This window comes from Apodemus sylvaticus, chromosome 20 (genome assembly GCF_947179515.1).
Source record: "Apodemus sylvaticus chromosome 20, mApoSyl1.1, whole genome shotgun sequence".
In the NCBI taxonomy this organism is placed as follows: Eukaryota; Metazoa; Chordata; class Mammalia; order Rodentia; family Muridae; genus Apodemus; species Apodemus sylvaticus.
The window spans coordinates 40708840-40728856 of NC_067491.1; the positions used below are offsets into that span (position 1 = coordinate 40708840).

Below are 20017 nucleotides of genomic sequence, written 5' to 3' on the forward strand. Positions count from 1 at the left end.
AGAAAAAGCACTCTGGGCTCACTTGAATTAAAAACCGCTTACAAATGGCGGCGCAAGATCCCTTATACAAACTGTTCCGAAAAAGAAATCTATCAAGGTTACGGAGCTGGTTTTTTCTTTTGGCCAAAAGAAGAAACAAAAATATAATAATTTTTTAAAAATGCCTTTCTCAGAGAACAGCTGTGCCTATTGATCAGATTTTATATAACCGTTGGGAGTCACAGTCCCCAGTTTGATCATTGATCCATGACAGCTGACTAGCATGTGGTGGCATTTCCATGTAACACTACAAATCTTGGAACATCTCCAGGTGGGCTTCCAGACAACTTCTTTGAAAAGGTACATAGACATACACACACACACACACACACACACAGGACATGGGTGTGGCTATAAAATACAATAAAATAAAAATGTCTGTGCTTTCCTGGTGTTATCACTCTTGCTGGAGTTAGATAATAGTAATGAATGAGCTTTTAAGGCAACATTTTTTATTCATATATATAAGGAATGGGGCAACCTGAGGTATGCAGTGTGATGAGTTTGCTTGGGCATGTGTCTGTAACAGTAATCCGAAGCAGAACAGAGAAAATGTCACGACCTCGGCGTTTATCATGACTCTTCCACAACAACCTCCCTCAGTGTGGCATGAGGAGTACTGTTCTCATATCCTTCTAAACTGTTAACTCCTCCCCCCTCTTCAGAATGCCTTGTTCCCTCTATATTCTTTAGTGTCTGGTTCTTAGATCCAATACAGTATCTCTGAAGTTTGTTCATATTTCTGTACTCGGTATTAGCTCATGACTTTCTCATTAGTTCATTTATTTTTGCTGCTAGGGAGTGCCTCACTGCTGGAAAGTACCATTTTTTTTTTTTTACCCATTCCCCTGCTGATGTCCATTTTGGGTTATTTGCTTAGGGAAATGGGGGGATAAAGCTGCTAGAAATGCCACTGTGCCTGTTTTGGGGGCAGTGACTTCACATGTTCCTCATGGACATTAGCATAGCTACTTAGAACTGAGCATCTGTGATCCACAAATCCAAAACCCACCATTTTCTAATACCAAAGTTACATTCCAACACCTGACCTTGTGTGATGTGTCACAGTCAATACCGAAAATACTAGGCTATGCGTGTAAGATACCAATGAAATACAAGTTAATTTCATAATTAAACTTGGGTTTCATTCCAAAGGTATTTCAATATGTATACAAAAATATTTCAAAATCTTTATAAAAAAAATCCAAGAATTTCTGGCCCTGAGCATTTTTGGTAAGAAGATTCCATATGTAGTAGAATTGTTATTGACTTCAGTAGAAAGAATAAGTTTTTCAAAATGGCGGCACCAATTTAAATTCCCACAGATAGTGTGTGAGAATTTCAGCTGGTCCATAGGCCTAGAATGAACTTTAAACTATTGCCCAACATGCACAGGCTAAACTGTAAAGTACTTGGCTCATCTGTGGCAAAACAAGAACTTTACCTGTTTTGTTTTGGTTTTTTAATTCTTTTGAGATTAGGTCTCACTATGTAACATAAGGTGGTCTCGAACTTGTGATTGTCCTACCTCAGCTTCCAGTGTACTGACTAGAATTATAAGAGTGTGCCACTAGACCAATCTTCATGTGCTCACTTAGATAAAGACTAGTCTGTGTTTAGGGGTGCCACATGCCAAGATGGGCATATGGAGGTCAAAGGTCAGAGGTCAGAGGCCAACTGTGGGAATCAGTTCACTCCTACCAGGTAAGGTTTGGGGATAAACCCAGGCCATTGGCTTGGCTGCAAATGCCTCTACCCACTGAGGCATTTCGTGGGCCACATGTTCATTGTTTATTCCAGCAGATTATCCTAGGTTTCAGCCTCATGCACTGACTTTCATAACACAAGAAGAAACTTACACACCTGATTTGAGTGGTGGATTCTTGGCAGAAATCCCAGTCATTATCCGGTCTCTATTCTGAGACTATTGGCATAGGAAAATACCAAAACAGCCTCAGTAGCCTTTCAAGTCAAACGATTCATCTCGAAGATGAACCTCTAAGCTGGGACAGTCCTCCACATACTGCAGAGTCAGCAAGAGATATGGATCCTGGTATATCAGATCTAAATTAAAAGATAATGTCACTCATCATTGATACTTCTGATGCTCAGTGGACTAGCCTTACCATCTCCACCAGAAGCTTCATGCATCCTGAGGAGTCTATATCAGCATGTTCATTTTATAAAAATGTGAGATGGACTTCTTAAATAAAGATTTGCAAAGTCTATGATGTAGGGGATGGTTCTGATGCTTTGATCAGGAATCTGCATGTGACCGCTGAAGGTCCTGTTCCCCAATTGGTTCTTGATCGAGCAATAAAGATGCCAGCAGCCAATGGATGGCGGAAGAGGCGGGACTTCCAGGAGGCAGACTAGGAGACACAGGAGTAGGAAAGGGCATATTCATCATGCTTTCCAGGGACAGAGTCACCAGCCATATGAGATCTCAGGTAAAGTGGCCATTGTCCGCTTCCCCAGGAGGGAGATTAGAAATGCAACTAAGGTAAGGGCGGCTTTAGAGTGTTGAATAAAGGAAAAGGCAAGCTAGCCAAGGGAGGCTTAGAAGAGACCAGCCGCTAAGCCATAAGGCAGGTTAAAACTGGGCTCTCTCTCTCTCTCTCTCTCTCTCTCTCTCTCTCCTCTCTCTCTCTCTCCCTCTCCCTCTCCCTCTCTCTCTCTCTCTCTCTCTCTCTCTCTCTCTCTCTCTCTCTCTCGCGTGCGCGTGCGCGTGCGCGTGCGTGTGCGTGTGCGTGTGTGTGTGTGTGTGTGTGTGTGTGTGTGTGTGTCTTTCATTGTGGATCCAAGGGAACCAGAGGTGGTCTGCCTGGAGCTTAGGGCCGCGTAGTAGAAACCACATGCAACACTATACAAAAGGGAGGTGTATCAACTCCAATTCTTTGTCATTCAACTATCCTGTTGCTTAGAGACTTCTTCCAAATGCACATTACAAAATGCAATTTGTAACAGTCTACCTGGTAGAAGTGGCCATCTGTTAAACAGCTGGAGTCAACGATGTGTGAATCTGCACGGATATGGAGACATACGAGGAAGCGAACTTGTGGTCTCCTCACCGTTGCCCTGACATTCGCTGAGCGCATCCTATCTGCTCTCCTAGATCTGCTCTGCTCTCTCTGGGAGAACAATACACAAGGACTGCATCTGTGTCTTCCAGCTGGACTCACTCATGGGAACAGCAGGAGGAATGAGGGGATAGAAGAGTGAGGCTGGGGAGACGTGGTTAAGGGAGCCCTATCTATACCGCGTTTTGGTTCCCAGGTCTGGGTATGCACTCCAGGTTTCGGACAGGCATCAACCAAAGTTCCCTTATCAGTGCTCTTCAGATGATCTAATTTGGGCTTATCATCTACTTGTTAATGCTGTGTCGTTTTATCAAGGACCCAAGCCGGAATACCCATGACACATGCAAAGTAGGATGTGGCCAGAAGTACGGGAGGCACACATCCAGTCTGAGAAGCCCAAGGGAAGAAAAGGAACGAATGGGCTTGTCTTTACTGACCTATAACAAATTACTCAGAGAGTTAACAATCTTATCCACACTGTTGTGAGGTGGGTGGGTGGGATGTGCAGAAAGGCAAAGAGATAGAATGAGCAGCTATGGTTTGCCAGGCCTAGTACAGGGATTGTTGCATCTAGTATATTATGATGTGCTGTGCTCCCTTCCAAGACTCAGGGTTGTTTTTTGTCTGTGAAATGGGACCTACTTTCTGGCATCAAATTGGCTTATAACTCTTTGGTTACAGTAAACAAAAGTGCTAAGTTAATAAAAGTACCTTAAAGAGGAAAGCCAACACAGAGAACTATGTTACCTATGCCTTCCAGGGGTGCCACAGTCAAGCACAGCCCAGATGCATTCTCAAGATGGAACAATCTGGGACAGGGAGAGGCCTCAGTGTCTGTGGGAGGGGGCACACCGCTCTTGCAAAGGAGTTGGACTCAGTTCCCAGTATTCAAATCAGGGGGCTCACTAAACTACCTGTAACTCCGTGTCCAAGGGATCCAGGGCCTCTGGCCTCTTAAGACCAGCTGCACTCATATGCACTCCCCCATATACACACACTTTAAAAATGAAAGATGGAGCAACTGGTGAGAGAGAGAGAGAGAGAGAGAGAGAGAGAGAGAGAGAGAGAGAGAGAGAGAGAGAGAGAGACTGACTAGAAGTGAGGCTCATTCCAGGCCCAAGAGATCCCTGAGGACCAGATCCTCGACTGGCTTTCAAAGTATAAAGAAAGTGATTTGTTTCAGCCATTTTCATAGTCTTCAGTACTCAATGGAAAAACATAATCAATGTTAAAATAATTGAAAATAATATTTTTAGATACGGGCCAGGCTCAGAGCCCTCAGACCAGACCAATGACTCATTGCAGTGAGTTAGGATGTGTGGGCAGAGGGATAGACTGTGGGGCACACTATGACACACTATAGCTTCATGAGTTTTTTTTTTAAAGATTTATTTATCTATCTTATGTATATGTAGCTGTCTTCAGACACAGCAGAAGAGGGCATCAGATCCCATTATGGATGGTTGTGAGCCACCATGTGGTTGCTGGGAATTGAACTCAGGACCTCTGGAAGAACAGTCAGTGCTCTTAACCACTGAGCCATCTCTCCAACCCCAAGATGTTTTTATATGCTTTGCCGTGTGTGTGTGTGTGTGTGTGTGTGTGTGTGTGTGTTGGGGGGAGTTGCAAGAGTGAAGGGAGGATATGAGGGGACAGGGAGATGAGCTGGGGCACTGAGGTGCATGATGTGAAAGTCACAAAAAAAAATCAATAAGATGTTTTAAAAAAAAGCCTTTACAAAGGTCTGTATGGGCTATGTACATGGCAGGTGTAGTAATTATAGCCACACCAGCTGTGGTCAAATTAAAAGGCCTCTCATGCTTTTCCTAGCCACAGACATGCTGCTGTCTGTACATCCAAGGTAAAGCAAATCAGACTAAACCCACACCAAATGCCACCATCCCACTGTCAATCAACTTTAACTAGATGTCTGGTTCTTCATAGTAAAAGTGAGGTATCACTGGCTAACAATAATTTGGATGGAATGACACCCGATTTCAGCCAAAAAAGCCTAGAAGTCATTATTAGGAAAATTAAGTGAAATGCTCCCTGTAAAGGCAAGACATGGTCAACAAAATTCAGCTCTTAATAAAGACAGTGATGACGGCATGAGCAGTCTAGAGCAGGTGTCATTGTGCCCATTTTGAAGATGATAAAATCAAGCCACTGATGAGCTCAGTGACAAAAGAGGAGCCAGAAGAGAAGCTAACTTGAACACACAGAACCTGCATCTTCTTTCTTCTTTCGGTTCCTCTTGGAGAAAGCCTCTGGTCCACCCCAGGCTTCCCTGAGCTCAATGTGGATCTGAAGACAACCTTGGACTTGGATTCTGCTGTCTTCACCTCCCGAGTGCCAGGAATACAGGCATTGGGAGCTACACCCGGCTTACGTTTACCTGGTACCAATCCCAGCTGCAAGCCCGCTGGGCAAGCACTTTACCAACTGAACCAGCAGCAGCCATGGCCCCCGACATACAAAGTCTGCACGTATTCCACTGATGCTATGTCATGTTTGCCCTCAGCTGTGCCCTATGTGTCCCGATTTCCAATCTGTACAGATGACAGATGTAACCCGCTGTCACACTCCCCTCCCAGATGAGTGACAGATGTGGAGCTTCTTTTGAGCTGATGCTCGGAGAGTGTCCAAAATCTGCCTCAAGCACACACTAACAGCCAGTCAGAGTTGGCTGGACACATTGCCCGGAGCACACACTAACAATCAGCCAGGTTGCCTGGACACACTACACCGAGCACACATGGGTCAGGGAAAAACCAACTTTCTATTCCTGAAAGAAAACATTCATTTGGAGAACAGCACCAAGTAGTATTAAACAAAGAATGTATATGATCCAACTCTCAGGAATTTGCTCGGTCCACCCCAGTATCCCCTGAGCCCAAAGCGATGCCTGCTAAGTAGAAAGCACACATTATTTGTAGAAGGAATGGGAGTTGTTATGTGTAAGTCCTCTGTCTGCAGAGGATTTACAGAGGAAGAAGACAGATAACAGGAAGGACCTAAGTAACACAAATCACCCTGAGGTAGGAACCAAAAAAGTGTAACACCGAGTGGCAAGAAGCAGGAGTCAGAATTAGATTGTAACACAGCAGATAAAACACAAAATGGCTTGCAAGTGTCTTATAGTCTAAGCACACTGCCTTCTCAGGCTGATAGTCTAAGTTGCCTGCTTTAATATGGCGCAGGAGGCAATTGTGACTTATAATTACTAATACCATTTGCCTTTATCTGTTTACAGTTTTTGTCAGGAAGTCTTTGCTTTATGGAGAGAACAAACGGGGGCATCCTGAATTGAGTCAATAAATCCAGATGAGTTTGGAATTGTTGGGACAGGAGCCCCAGTGTTCTTGCTTTTATCCTTAAATTGGACATATCTTTAGCTTCTTTTATGGTAAGAGCTCTATGTGCTCTCAAAAGTTCCCAAAGTACAAAAGTTAAGAAAGTAAGAAAGCAGACACAAGTCATTTCACCTGTCTTTCCAATCTCGAGAGCTGGAGAGACAAGCAAGGGTCTGTTCATCTCAGACAGGGCACCCAAGGCAGACCGAAGAAATGCTACTACCCAAGTCCACTTGGCGACCCAAAGAGTTAGGGTTACTTCCAAGATCAGGGGTTACTCACAACTTGGTGGCTACATCACACTAAAGAAAATGTTTTTCTCTCAGCAACCGTTATCTGCCTTAACACTCAGGAAGAGGTGGGGCTTTGTGAGAGCTACTGCCCTTCCCCCAACCCCCACTCCAGCCAGGACTGAACATTAGTGAGCCTGATCTTCTGCAGTTCTCCAGGAAGTAGCCAACAGCTGTTGGGAGACCCATGGCCATATCATGGCTGAAAGACAATATTCCCCGAAAACCAATCCAATTTGTGCTTCTCCAGGCAAGCTGTAAGGGCCTAACCCACCCTGCATCTGGCTTTTGTATAAATGGTTTTTATGATTTTAAGTGGCTGAAAAGAGTATTTTGTGAGGTGAACATTATGTGAATCCCCAACAGATGTGGCGGCTCATGTCTGTAATTCCAGCATTGCGAGGGCTAAGCCAAGAGGATGGACATAACTTTGAGGCCAGCCTGGGCTACAGGCCATTTCTCATCTCAGAAAGAAGAGGAGGGAAAGAGGGAGGGAGGAAGGTAATATAAAATTGAATTTTCAGTGTTCATAGGTAAAAACTCGTTAGCACGCAATCTTGCCTATTTCCTGATCGTCTGTGGCTGCTGCTTCCAGGCTGGAGCTATAGAGACTTAATTCAAACATCTGGATCTAACAGAGAGATCCTCAGCCCTTCCTTCTAGTTAGTCAACTCTACTCAGATGTCTAGACCTAAAACTGTTTGATACATATAGTACCTCCTGTTTGTCAATCTGGTTCTCTTTTTAAAATTCAGCTGTACATTACGGTCATAAGGTCACTGGGGACTCTATAATAAGAGCCTCCATAATTGCTCAACTCTAATACAGGATCGATCTCTCCGTCTGTAGACGTCTACGATGAAGGCACTGGCAGAGTCAGTGGCTGATGAGAGCCCTCGTTCTCTGATGGTACCTCCTTGGTGGGCTGCCATGAGCCAGGAACAGTCGCCAAGCCTTACCAGAACATCTACAAGGACATTAATCCATTCGTGAGGCAGGAGCCCACATGACTTATTCACCTGACAAAGGCCCCACCTCCTAAGATTCTCACACTAAGGACTAGGTTTCAATCTCCACACATGGGAAATGGTGGCAAGCAGTATAGCCGTGGTCATGGTGTCCCTCCTTCTCTGCATATCCCCAGCAGCTTTCTGACAAATACCTCACTATCAGACAATGCCCCGTGAGGTTTCTCCTAGGCGTTCATCACAGCCTCAGACCCAAAGCCTTCTTCTTCCCGTCACTTGTCTTGCTGGAACCTCTGAGCATGAGGATTGCATAGGGGGAAAACTCACGAGAAACCAGATCGTCCTTTCGCAGTAAACAAATCACCCCGTACACTCCAGCTTGGCTAGTCAGATCTGGTGGAGCACACCCTGTGTAATTGTACTGGCTGGACTGGAAAATATTTGCTAGGCAAATGTGTAAATGGGGAACCCCAAGCAATGAGTGTTCCCTGTTAGTCCCCTGTTCTTTTAGCTAATGGGAGGAACTAACTCCAGGCTATACTTCTCATATCTAGTTTTCAGGATGTAGAGATTATTTTGTAAATTAAAAATGTGTGTGTGTGTGTGTGTGTGTGTGCATGTTCTTCATAAAGAAGTCCTCAAAGGCCAGAGGAGGATAATAGATCCCTTGGTATGGCAATTACAAATCATCAGGTGGGTTCTAGAACACAAACCCAAGACCTCCACCGGAGCAAGTGGTCTTTTAAGACACGCACAGATTCAAGCCAGCCAGGGTCCCAGCAACCAGAGGATAAACCGGATCACAGGGTCCCACCTCTAACCCAGAAGCTCTCTGCATTGACACCTGCAGGGAAGGGAAAAATCCGCTTCCTCTAATGGAATTTTACCGGGTGTGCTGGCGAGTCAGCTCGACACACAGACTAGAGTTATCTGAAAGGAGGGAACCTCTATCAAGAAAATGCCTCCCAAAGATCCAGCTGTAAGGCATTTTCTTAATTAGTGATCAAAGGGGGAGAGCCCAGCCCAGTGTGGGTGGTGCTGTCCCTGGGCTGCGGGTCATGGGTTCTACAAGAAAGCAGGCTGAGCAAGCCATGGGAAGCAAGGCGGTAAGCAGCACCCCTCTGTGGCGTCTGCATTAGCTCCTGCCTCCTTCGTTTCTGCCGGGTTTGAGGTCCTGTCTTGACTTCTTTGCTGATGAACCACATGGAAGTGTAAGCCAAATAAACCCTCCCCTCCCTCTTTGGTCACAGCATTTCATCATAACAATGAAAACCCTAAGACACTGGGTATACCAACCACATTCCAAGGCAGCCCCATGTTTTAGTTTTAGGCATTCTGGGGGAAGGTCTTCCTGTTTTTGTTTTGTTTTGTTTCTTTTTTTGAGAAAGAGAAAAAACACAATGTTGGGTGGAAAAAATGATCAAAATATATTGTATAAAACATTTTAAATATAAAGTAGTAAGTGGCTGAGCCTTCTCTTCAGCTGCAACTTACAGATTAAGGAACTGATTTTACATTGATTTAGTTCCATAATTTTTTTTTGATGGTACGTGGTTAACATTCTACAAGCAAATATGTTTTTTTATTAGATTTCAATTGTCAATACATTTGTTACTTATGTGTGTAGTCTCTGGAATTTCTATTAGAGAAAAGAGAAAAATACTTTGACCAGCCCCCCCATATCTCCTCCAAAATTATGGGTTGATTATCGGGGATGACTTAAGATTTGAGTATCTCCAAGATGAGAGATGTTCTGTCCTAACACTAACCTTAAAGAATATGCGAGTATTTGGACCCCCAAATATGACTGTAACGTACACTGTCTGAGCAAAGTTGGCAGGTACTTTATAAATTACTGCTATATAATATGCCATCCTCAAATGAACTTATCAATGCCGTTTATTTCTCTCATAAAAGCTTTCTGTGGTGTTAACTGGAGTCTCTTGGTTGAGGTTCCACACTCAGGAGCCATTGTTCTGATCCCCGATCCTCATGGAAGCCCGTTTCGGCTTCCAATAGCAGTAGCAAGTGGGTTCTAAAAGTCAGTGCTTTTGTTGCTGAGAATAGTTTTAGCTATCCTGGGTTTTTTGTTGTTCCAGATGAATTTGATAATTGCTCTTTCTAACTCTGTGAAGAATTGAGTTGGGATTTTGATGGGTATTGCATTGAATCTGTATAGTGCTTTAGGCAAAATGGCCATTTTAACTATATTGATTCTACCGATCCATGAGCATGGGAGGTTTTCAACTATTCTCAGCAACAAAAGAAAATCTGGGGGAATCAGTATCCCTGACCTCAAGCAATACTACAGAGCAATAGTGTTAAAAACTGCATGGTATTGGTACAGTGACAGGCAGGAGGATCAATGGAACAGGATTGAAGATCCAGAAATGAACCCACACACCTATGGCCACTTGATCCTCGACAAAGAGGCTGAAAACATCCAATGGAAAAAAGATAGCCTTTTCAACAAATGGTGCTGGTTCAACTGGAGGTCAGCATGCAGAAGAATGTGAATTGATCCATCCTTGTCTCCTTGTACTAAGCTCAAATCCAAATGGATCAAGGACCTCCACATAAAGCCAGACACTCTGAAGCTAATAGAAAAGAAACTGGGGAAGACCCTTGAGGACATCGGTACAGGGAGAAAGTTTCTGAACAGAACACCAATAGCGTATGCTCTAAGAGCAAGAATTGACAAATGGGACCTCATAAGGTTACAGAGTTTCTGTAAGGCAAAGGACACCATCAAGAGGACAGATCGGCAACCAACAAATTGGGAAAAGATCTTCACCAATCCTACATCAGATAGAGGGCTAATATCCAATATATATAAAGAACTCAAGAAGTTAGACTCCAGAAAACCGAACAACCCTATTAAAAAATGGGGTACAGAGTTAAACAAAGAATTCTCACCTGAAGAACTTCGGATGGCGGAGAAGCATCTTAAAAAATGCTCAACTTCATTAGTCATTAGGGAAATGCAAATCAAAACAACCCTAAGATTTCATTTTACACCAGTCAGAATGGCTAAGATTAAAAATTCAGGAGACAGCAGGTGTTGGAGAGGGTACGGAGAAAGAGGAACACTCCTCCACTGCTGGTGGGGTTGCAAATTGGTACAACCACTCTGGAAAGCAGTCTGGCGGTTCCTCCGAAAACTGGGCACCTTACTTCCAGAAGATCCTGCTATACCACTCCTGGGCATATACCCAGAGGATTCCCCACCATGTAATAAGGATACATGCTCTACTATGTTCATAGCAGCCCTATTTATAATTGCCAGATGCTGGAAAGAACCCAGGTATCCCTCAACAGAAGAGTGGATACAAAAAATGTGGTATATCTACACAATGGAGTACTATTCAGCCATTAGAAACAATGAATTCATGAAATTCTTAGGCAAATGGATGGAGCTAGAGAACATCATACTAAGTGAGGTAACCCAGACTCAAAAGGTGAATCATGGTATGCACTCACTAATAAGTGGTTATTAACCTAGAAAACTGGAATACCCAAAACATAATCCACACATCAAATGAGATACAAGAAGAAAGCAGGAGTGGTCCCTGGTTCTGGAAAGACTCAGTGAAACAGTATTTGGCAAAACCAGAACGGGGAACTGGGAAGGGGTGGGAGGGAGGACAGGGGAAGAGAAGGGGGCTTACGGGACTTTCGGGGAGGGGGGGGCTAGAAAAGGGGAAATCATTTGAAATGTAAATAAATTATATCGAATAAAAAAAAAAGTCAGTGCTAAAAAAGTCAAGTTGGGTTGGGGTGTGTCTCGGTGGTGGTGGTGGTACAGCCCTTGCCTTGTTGTATAAGCCCCGGGTTTAACCAAATGTGCTTTCACAAGGCCAATCAAAACAAAGAAGTGTGGAGATAGGGGCTACGTGCCTCCCAATTGACCCCAAAGACAAGCAGTGACCATCTCTCTGTGTGCTGCCAGTTATGTGAATTATTAAAGCCTTCCCAGGTTCAAGGGCAGGGGACTTGACCTCACAGCTCAGTGGAACTGCCTGCAAGGAGTTCATGTCTTTCTTTCAGCTGCCATAGCACATGGGCGTCTGACGATCATGGCATGGGCATCACAGTGGTCACAGAGATGCCAGGAAGAGAATCAAAGTGCCGCACCTAACCTACTCTCCTCGGAGGAAGCGAAAGGATGTTGGCGTTCACAGGCCGTCTGCCGGAAGTCCTGGCTCTGCCGTGTACCAGCTGCCCTGCTGTGGGCATACCGCCCCCCTCACATCCTGATCTACAAAGACCCCATGCGTTCATCTATAAAATGGAAGAAAGAAATAATGATGTCTACAGCACAGGGATTTTTCTGGGTAAGTCAAGTCTCTGGTTTCCAAGTAGTTTTAAAAACTTTTCAAGAGGCTGGGGAGATGGTTCAGCAGTTAAGAGCACCACCGGCTGCTCTTAGATGATCCGGGTTCAATTCCCAGCATTCACACGGCACCTCATACTTGCCTTGAACTCCAATTCCGGGGTTTCTGGGTTTCTGACACCCTCCCAAAGACATACATGCAGGCAAAATGCCAATGAACATAAAATTTAAAAATGTATACATTAAAAATTTTTTATAAACTTTTCAAAATGTATATAACATATGCAGAGAAATAAAAACAGCAAAATAACAATGACTACTTTTTCCAAACTAGCGGGATTCATTTGACCACCAATATCCAGACGATGGAACAGCACATCCATGGACTGGGAGCCAGTAGGGTGTGGCAGCGATTGGACAAATAGAGGACAAGAGGCTTTGCGGTTTTGACAGTAGTGTATAGGTTGATGACTGTCCTACTGAGGCTCATGGTTGCTGTGATGAAACACCATGACCAAAGCAACTTGGGAAGGAAAGGCTTTATATTTTTGTCATTTTTTACATCAGTGCTCATCATTGAAGGAAGTCAGGACAAGAACTCAAACAGGCCCAAGGGTGGCCCCACCCACCATGTACTGAGATCTCCCCCACCAATCACTACTTAAGAAAATGCCCCGTAGGCTCGCCTACAGACCAATCTTAGGGAGGCGTTTTCTCAACTGAGGCTTCTTTTTTTCAGATGACTCTAGTTTGTGTCAAGATGACATAAAACTAGCCATCATGATAATATGGGGCAGAGGACCAACTGGAGGCTACGGGTCACTCTCTGGGCACTGGAAACAGGAGCTGTTAGCAGAGCCCATGAGGTGACAAACAGTATGTGGTGTTGGGCACGGAGTCAAGGGATAGAGAGGTAGAAGGGATGAACAGAGATGTAAGAGAGGTTGGCATTATATGGACGGCTGAACTTAGGGGGCAGTGGATATGAAGTCGATGGGACGCAAGTTTCTGGAAGGAACAATATCTTAAAAGTCATCTAGACTCATGAGGATGGCTTCCAGATCCTGGGAAGACCACAGGGAGCCAGCCTCTAGCCACAAAGCCAGGTACACATGGCTTATATGGCCGCTGTCTAAATTACTGGGGAGTAACTTAAGGAGTTCCTGATCTTCCTCCTTTTGGGTGGTTCCTAATGTTTCCAACTTTCAAGAAGAAACTCATAACGTGTGTACTCTCTGATGTATCTGGCACTAATGGGACAGCCTAAGAAAGTATCGTCCTTTCACAAGTCCATGAAGTCCAGGTGCTGACAGACCTCTTTAGCTAACCCCACACTCTCCCCACTGTGGCCATGCGGGTGCTCTAAGGAGTAGCTAACAGACTAGTCAGCAGAGGCAAGAGGAGTCTGGGACCATCAGCAAGTAACAGGGGACCAGATGGGGTTAGAGATGGCCGTGTTCAGGATGAAGATGGTAAAAGCAACATCTGGGAGAAGATGGCTTTGTTCAGAAACATTTAGATGAACTACACATAATGCTTGCCGCTTACAGACGTAAGAACATGAGACACATTTAAGCTTAGTGCCAGGCCCAAAGCAGAGACCACTCAACCTTTCTCCCCACTTCTGCTCCTCACGATTGTTGATTGATCACAGTGGTTCTCCACCTTCCTAATGCTGAGACCCTTTAATACACTTGCTCGTGTTGTGGTGACCCTCAACCATAAAATTATCTCTGTTGCTACTTCATCCACAACTGCAATTTTGCTGTTATGAATCACTATGTAAATTAAATATCTGTGTTGTCTGATGGTCTAACATTTGACCCCCAAAGGGAGTCACGGCCCACAGGTTGAGAACCACCCATCTGTCAGGAGACATATATGTAGCTTTATTGACTTGAGGACCCTGAGGGTGACTGAGGGCCCTTCTCTGGCTCTGCCTCCGGCCAGATCAGATCACTGACAGTCAGGGTGGTTTTCTGTTGACCTTGGAGGAAAGAAGCTTTTGAGTCATTTTATTTATACATTGAAGGTCAAGTGTGTAGTTTAGGGATCTTAGAGCACTCCACCAATACATTGTCTTTAACACATCACTATTTCTTTGGGGTGGGAGTCGGGTAGCTAGGGTACAATTGGCTTACGTTTGTGTGTGAATCCTTTCTTACACTTAGTACAATTCTCTTACAAGAGCTCAGTAACTTCAAACGTGTTTGAGAAGTTCAGGCATCAGGCGAGGTGTAAATTAATGAAGAAAAAGGTGAACATTTCTCCCCATGAAATCTTGTTTTTCATCCTGCATTGTTAAATCAAGTGTTTCTTTTTTCCCTAAGCATAGTCATGGGTATTTTAACCATTATAGCATAAAATAGAATAAAGGAAAGGCAACTATTTATTATCTTTGGCTAAGGCCACTAGATATTCTTCAATGAGAGAATAAAACTTCTTTATAATTTAGGGTATTGCTTAAGAAGACTGGGATTATCTGGGCTTGGAGGCTTATGCCAGCCACTTGAGAGGCAGAAGCAGAAGGACTGGTTGGGTCTAAAGCTTTGAGACCTTTCTGGACAACACAGCTTCATCTCAAACAGCAACAGCAAAATTGAAAAACAAAACAACACTGCAGAAAGCCAGGGCTGCTGTGGAGAAAGGGCCTGTGGGCCGTGATGGGGACGTGCTTTAGAGTTTACAAACAGCAGCAATTGTGAGACCACGGGTAATTCAGGACAGCCCGAGTGCAGCCGTGAATATCCACACATTGATCTAGACTTATTTTTTTCTTTGCATTTACAGCTTATAGGTATTTAAACACCAGCACATGTTCTAGAAGTGTAGACACAAACACACCGTTTACATCATCGGAGCATATGAATTTACCTTGGAATATCTTTTTATTCTCCAGAAAACAAATATCACACATTTTTCTATCACAGTAGTGACATCGCTGCGGAAGCTAGCTGATGGGCGCATTACTGGGTTTTACTTTTTTCTCTTATGTTTTTGTAGAAACCCTCCTCTGGACAGCTGACTCATGGGGGCCAGTGGACCACAGGGCGGAAGCTGTTGTACTGCTGATGACACAGAGGTAATGAGGAGGCCTATGGCATCAGTACTGTGAGCATCCTGGTCCCCCAACCTGCCAGCACAGGACTCTGTGTTTACTATTGTTACCACCACACTGCCATGGGCTTAGTTATCCAGCCTAGATTATTTGAGAAGCTGATGTTTTTTTGTTTTTTTTCAAATTTTTTATCATCTGGATTTCTTGCTTTGCAAGCTGCCTGCTCCTGATATGCTCTGGTACGTATGTTGTACCATACAGTAGACACTCTGGGGCCCTCCAATAAAGGACTGTGTGCCCTGCTACAAATTCTGGATTTGAAATGTGTGTGGGAGGAAAGAAAGAACTCAAACAAAGCTCTTGCTCTTGACTGAAGTAAATAAACCTGGCTCTCCAGTGTGATTTGGGTCAACACAGTTAGGGCTTCTGGCTGAAGAGAAAGAACTGACTGTGGCTTTGGCCAAATAAATGATGTCCCGCTTGGCAGCATGGTTCTAAATCTTTCTGCAAATGAAGAGGGCTTGTAGCCCTGCATACAGTGTCCCTGCATACAGTGGCAAGAGAGTGAGCACATCCCAAAGAGATCTGTGTACATGGGCGGGCGGGTAGATAGCCATGAAAAATTCAATAACCACTTTGTTTATTGGAGCCAGAGAGTCTCTTGTCCTTATACTAGGATTTGAGTGTCAAATGCTGCAAATCTGAGGAACATTGTACTTATATTTATTTTTTAAAGGTTTATTTTTATTTTTAAAATTTATGAGTATGTTTGTGTTTCTATGTGTGTTTGTCCGTGTGTTTGTCCGTGTGTGTGTGTGTGTGTGTGTGTGTTGTGTATATGGGCACCTGCAGAGGCCAAAGGAGGGTGTTACATTCGTAGGTGCTGAGAACTGAATTCAGGTATTTTGGAAGAGGAACAAGTGCTCCTAATTACTAAACCATCTCTCTAATCCCCTGGCAAACATTTTAGATAAAGCATCTGAAATCCAGGAAGCCTTTCTGGGCATTTATGACCTTAGAGGTAGGTGATACACCCCATTATTTATAGATGTTTCTATGGCACTCCAACTTCATCACGTCCTATCTCAAGCCTGCTAGAGTCGTTGTTTCTGTCCACTGGTTTGGTTACCATCCCAGGGACTGAGGCTAAAGACCGCCACAGTCTCCTTCTCCCCTGTGCCCCAGACCCAATCAGCTAAGTCCTCTAGGTTTTGATTTTAGTTCTTTTAAATATAAATTTTCAATTATTTAGTTGTATAGATAATAATAATTTAGTCATAATCATAATAATTTTCAATTATATATAGTTGTAGGTTTACAACCTAGACTCTGTTCTTGATCTGAGACTCCACGCCAGTGTTAGCACTGGGGCACCTCTGTCCCCAGTGAGGTGTCTGTCCCCAGCGAGGTGCCAACACTGCTACATTACAATGATCTCCACTCCACACTTGGGCCAGAGGCCACCATCCCTCACTCACAGCCCATCCCTGACTCAGCACCCCAACCCCAGGACACCTCATTGTATGGAACTGACACACATTCCCCTCACTCCACGGTTGCTGTGGCCATTTTTTAGACTGACATTTTGTGGTTCAGGAGGACCACCACAGACGTGAAGAATCATACATACAGAGGTAAATCATATGAACATGACTTGGAACTGTATTAATATTTTATTTGTTTGTTTGTTTGTTTTACATTGAGGTCTCCAGCTCAGGCTGTCTTCAAAATTCCTGTATAGCTGAAAACAACCCTGAACTTCCAATCCTCCTGCCTTTGCTTCTACCTGTGCCCCGCCCTTACAGATGCACTCATCAGTCTGGAAGTTCTGAGAACCCTATGGTTTAGGGTTTTTAATGGCGGCTTCATGACATAAATACACTTGATTGCATCCTTGGATATTGGTGGTTACCTTAATCTCTAGTCTTTTTCCAGCACGCTCCATGTTCCTCCGGCAACCAGACCCATCCTGTAGTTATGTAGAGGTCCACAGTTCCCTCCTTAGCCTAAGCTCAGGCTGACAAGGGCTTATCATGGGTGACACACAGATTCCTGCCACCTTATCACTCAGGAAATTCCAAGGGTTTTCGGAGCTCTGTGTGAGGGACCCAGAACAAAGCTCTACTCTCTGTTTGCTTTCCTATCAGGACAGTAGAGCAGATGTGACCCTTGACCACCGACTTGTTTGTCCAGGTCTCTCCACTCTCACCTTACACCCTGCTCCCTTTGGACTCATTTTCAGATGGAGAAAGTGAGATTAGGAATTAAGATGACGCCAAGGCTAAGAAGCAGGAAAGCAGGAAAGTTGCAACCAGAACAAAAGGCTTCCTCTTCTACTTCCAAGTTCCTTCTATGCCAGGGCTCAGGAACAGCCGTGGCCCACAGCAGAAATCCAAACCACCAGCTACCTTATTCTGTAGATTTTATTTTTATTTGTATGTGTGTACATTTATGTGTGTGTGCTTGTGTACATATATATATATATGTTTGTATGTGTGTATATATATATATGTATGTGTGTGCTTATATGTGTGTATATATGTGTGTGTGCTTATGTGTGTGTGTATATAAATGTGTGAGGGGATGGTATAGGTGCCCTCAGAGGCCAGAATAAAGCATCCAATATGGAGCATGGCTTAGAGGTTGCTTTGAAGTATCTGACTGAGTTTGATTGACTGATTTGAGTGCTGAGAACCAAACTTGAAGCCTCTAGCAAAGTTCTTTTACCCACTGAGCTCTCTCTCTAGGCCCCTACCACACCTATTTCATACAGCTGCAAGCTAAACATGTTTTTCATATTTTTAAACAGCTGAAGGAGACGAAGAAATAGTTCATGACACATAGAACCTGATGGTGTCAACACTTCCGTGTTCGTGAAGTTTGTAAACCCATCTGTGCTCTCTTCTTACCTGTAGCTGCTTCTGTGAACCATGGTCAAGTTCAGGAGCTGTGGCGGACTACGTGGCCCTCAAAGGCTTGAGCATGGAGTTTTCTTACCTGACCCTTCACAGAAAGCATTTCCTACACTCTGCACTATGGCTGCTCCTAATTGCACAGTCTCCTTTATTCTTACAAGATGGAGAAAAGAGGCAGCCCCTGGTGTCTTTCACTCAGTCAATGTTGCATGATTTAAAAAGAACGAGACAAGATCTTCTCAGTCACTGAAGGGACAAGACTTGAGGTCCTTCTTCACTCTACGAGTGACAAAGACACATGTGCAATTGGAGCTTAGAGTCAGATAGATGACGAGATAAAGACAGAACAGTCAGAATCAAAGAAGCAGATTTCCCTGGACATTAGAAAGGGACATTACAGCCGGGCGGTGGTGGTGCACGCCTATAATCCCAGCACTCTGGGAGGCAGAGGCAGATGGATTTCTGAGTTCGAGGCCAGCCTGGTCTACAGAGTGAGTTCCAGGACAGCCAGGACTACACAGAGAAACCCTGTCTCGACAAAAACCAAATCCAAAAAAAAAGAAAGGGACATTACAGCAGGAAAGGGCGTGGAGATGGGGGTGGGAGTGGGAGTGGGGGGTGGGGATGGGTCTTCCTCAGCCAATAGGATCGGACATAAAATTGATACAATGAGCTATAAAGCAAAACCAAAAGAGGATCTGCGAGTGTGAAGGGTCAGGAGTCTTCAAAGTACATTGAGGTCTCTCTTCCACAGGCACGGACAGTTTGGCCTGAGTGTTTTCAAGTCTCGGCTGCTCCTATGTGTTCTAGAGAATGCTGCTTCTAGCCAGCCTCCTTATTCAAGCGTGACCCTTCCTCATTCCGATCCACCGACGACAAGGCTGGCCGTTTGCCCAGCTCCCAAACTGGTCTCTGTTTATTTCTGACTCTAGGAAATGACAGAGATATCCCATGATAACTGTATTTGGGGTTGCTGATTGGAGTATCCGATTTGTCTTGTGTATGCAGTTAATGCAGAAAACCGCTTTTGCTTCCCCTGCCAGTATCTTTTATCTGTAGTCATTCTTCTCCTTCCAAGTTCCAATTAAACGTCTCCGTTCTTTCTTCTTCAGACTCTCCCTTTAGGAGGACTGTGTAAAGTAGGAGAGATGCCAGCATTGCTGAGCAATCAGGAAAATGGGGTCTTCTTTAGAGAGGACAATGCCAAGGTCGCAATATGACAAAGGACAAAGGGAGGGTCACTTGAGGGTAAGTGAAGGAAGGTGGGTCATAGCAAGGGGGCTGATTTTAGAAAATCCAAGGCCATGTGGCCATGCTGACCTAACGAAGTCGGGATTTAAGATCTTAGACTTTTTCAGTATGTCGGATTATAAGGGCAATCCTGAGAGGTTAAGAATGAACTTCCTTTTTCAAGTAAAGTCTAAAGAAATTAAATGGCTCACTTAAGTCACCTTCATGAAGTCAGAGCTCAGGACACTGGATTCATTTTCCGTGCTCAAAACTTACCATCATGCCCTGGAGCACAGCAGGTAGTCAATAAAGAGTTGTTGGGAAAATAGCATTTGGCCAAATGGCAGCCTTCAAGCCTGCTGCCTGTAGCTATTTCTATTGCTAATGCATGAAAATTGGTTCATGCTGCAACAGATGCTCCTCCCTCATCCGTCCTGACGTCAAGATGCGATTTGCCTGTCTATGACTTGCCAGCTTGAGTGGTGTCCAAGGGCATCTGCCACAGAGTCCACTGTGTAGGAAGAGCCAGGGGAGGGCCTCAACATCCTGTCTCCGAAGCACTTTAAGCTAATTCCGATGGGTTGAGTTACATAAATCTTAAAAGGCAATCATGGACTCACTCTTAGAGTGATGCTATTTAAACTTTTAATTTCTTTAGATTTGGTGATTTTATGTGTGTGGGTGTTTTGTCTGTGTGAGGTATCTGAGCAGCATGGGCATGACGTGAAGCCACAGAAGCCAGAGGGGGTCA

At 44.3% G+C, this 20017-nt stretch overlaps 1 protein-coding gene across 6 annotated transcripts in view; it reads right to left on the minus strand.

Annotated features, from left to right (window-relative positions):
• Positions 1–20017, minus strand: part of Tmcc3 (transmembrane and coiled-coil domain family 3) — a 281954-nt gene that overhangs the window by 106623 nt on the left and 155314 nt on the right. Inside the window, exon 1 of one of the 6 annotated variants that reach the window (XM_052165552.1) lies at positions 8058–8136. The exons of 4 other annotated variants lie outside the window; for them this stretch is intronic. The gene's annotated coding sequence lies outside the window, so the exon portion shown is untranslated. Of the gene's footprint in view, positions 1–7924; positions 8030–8057; positions 8137–20017 lie in introns of those variants that run through there. One more of the 6 variants, XM_052165553.1, reaches the window with a different exon arrangement.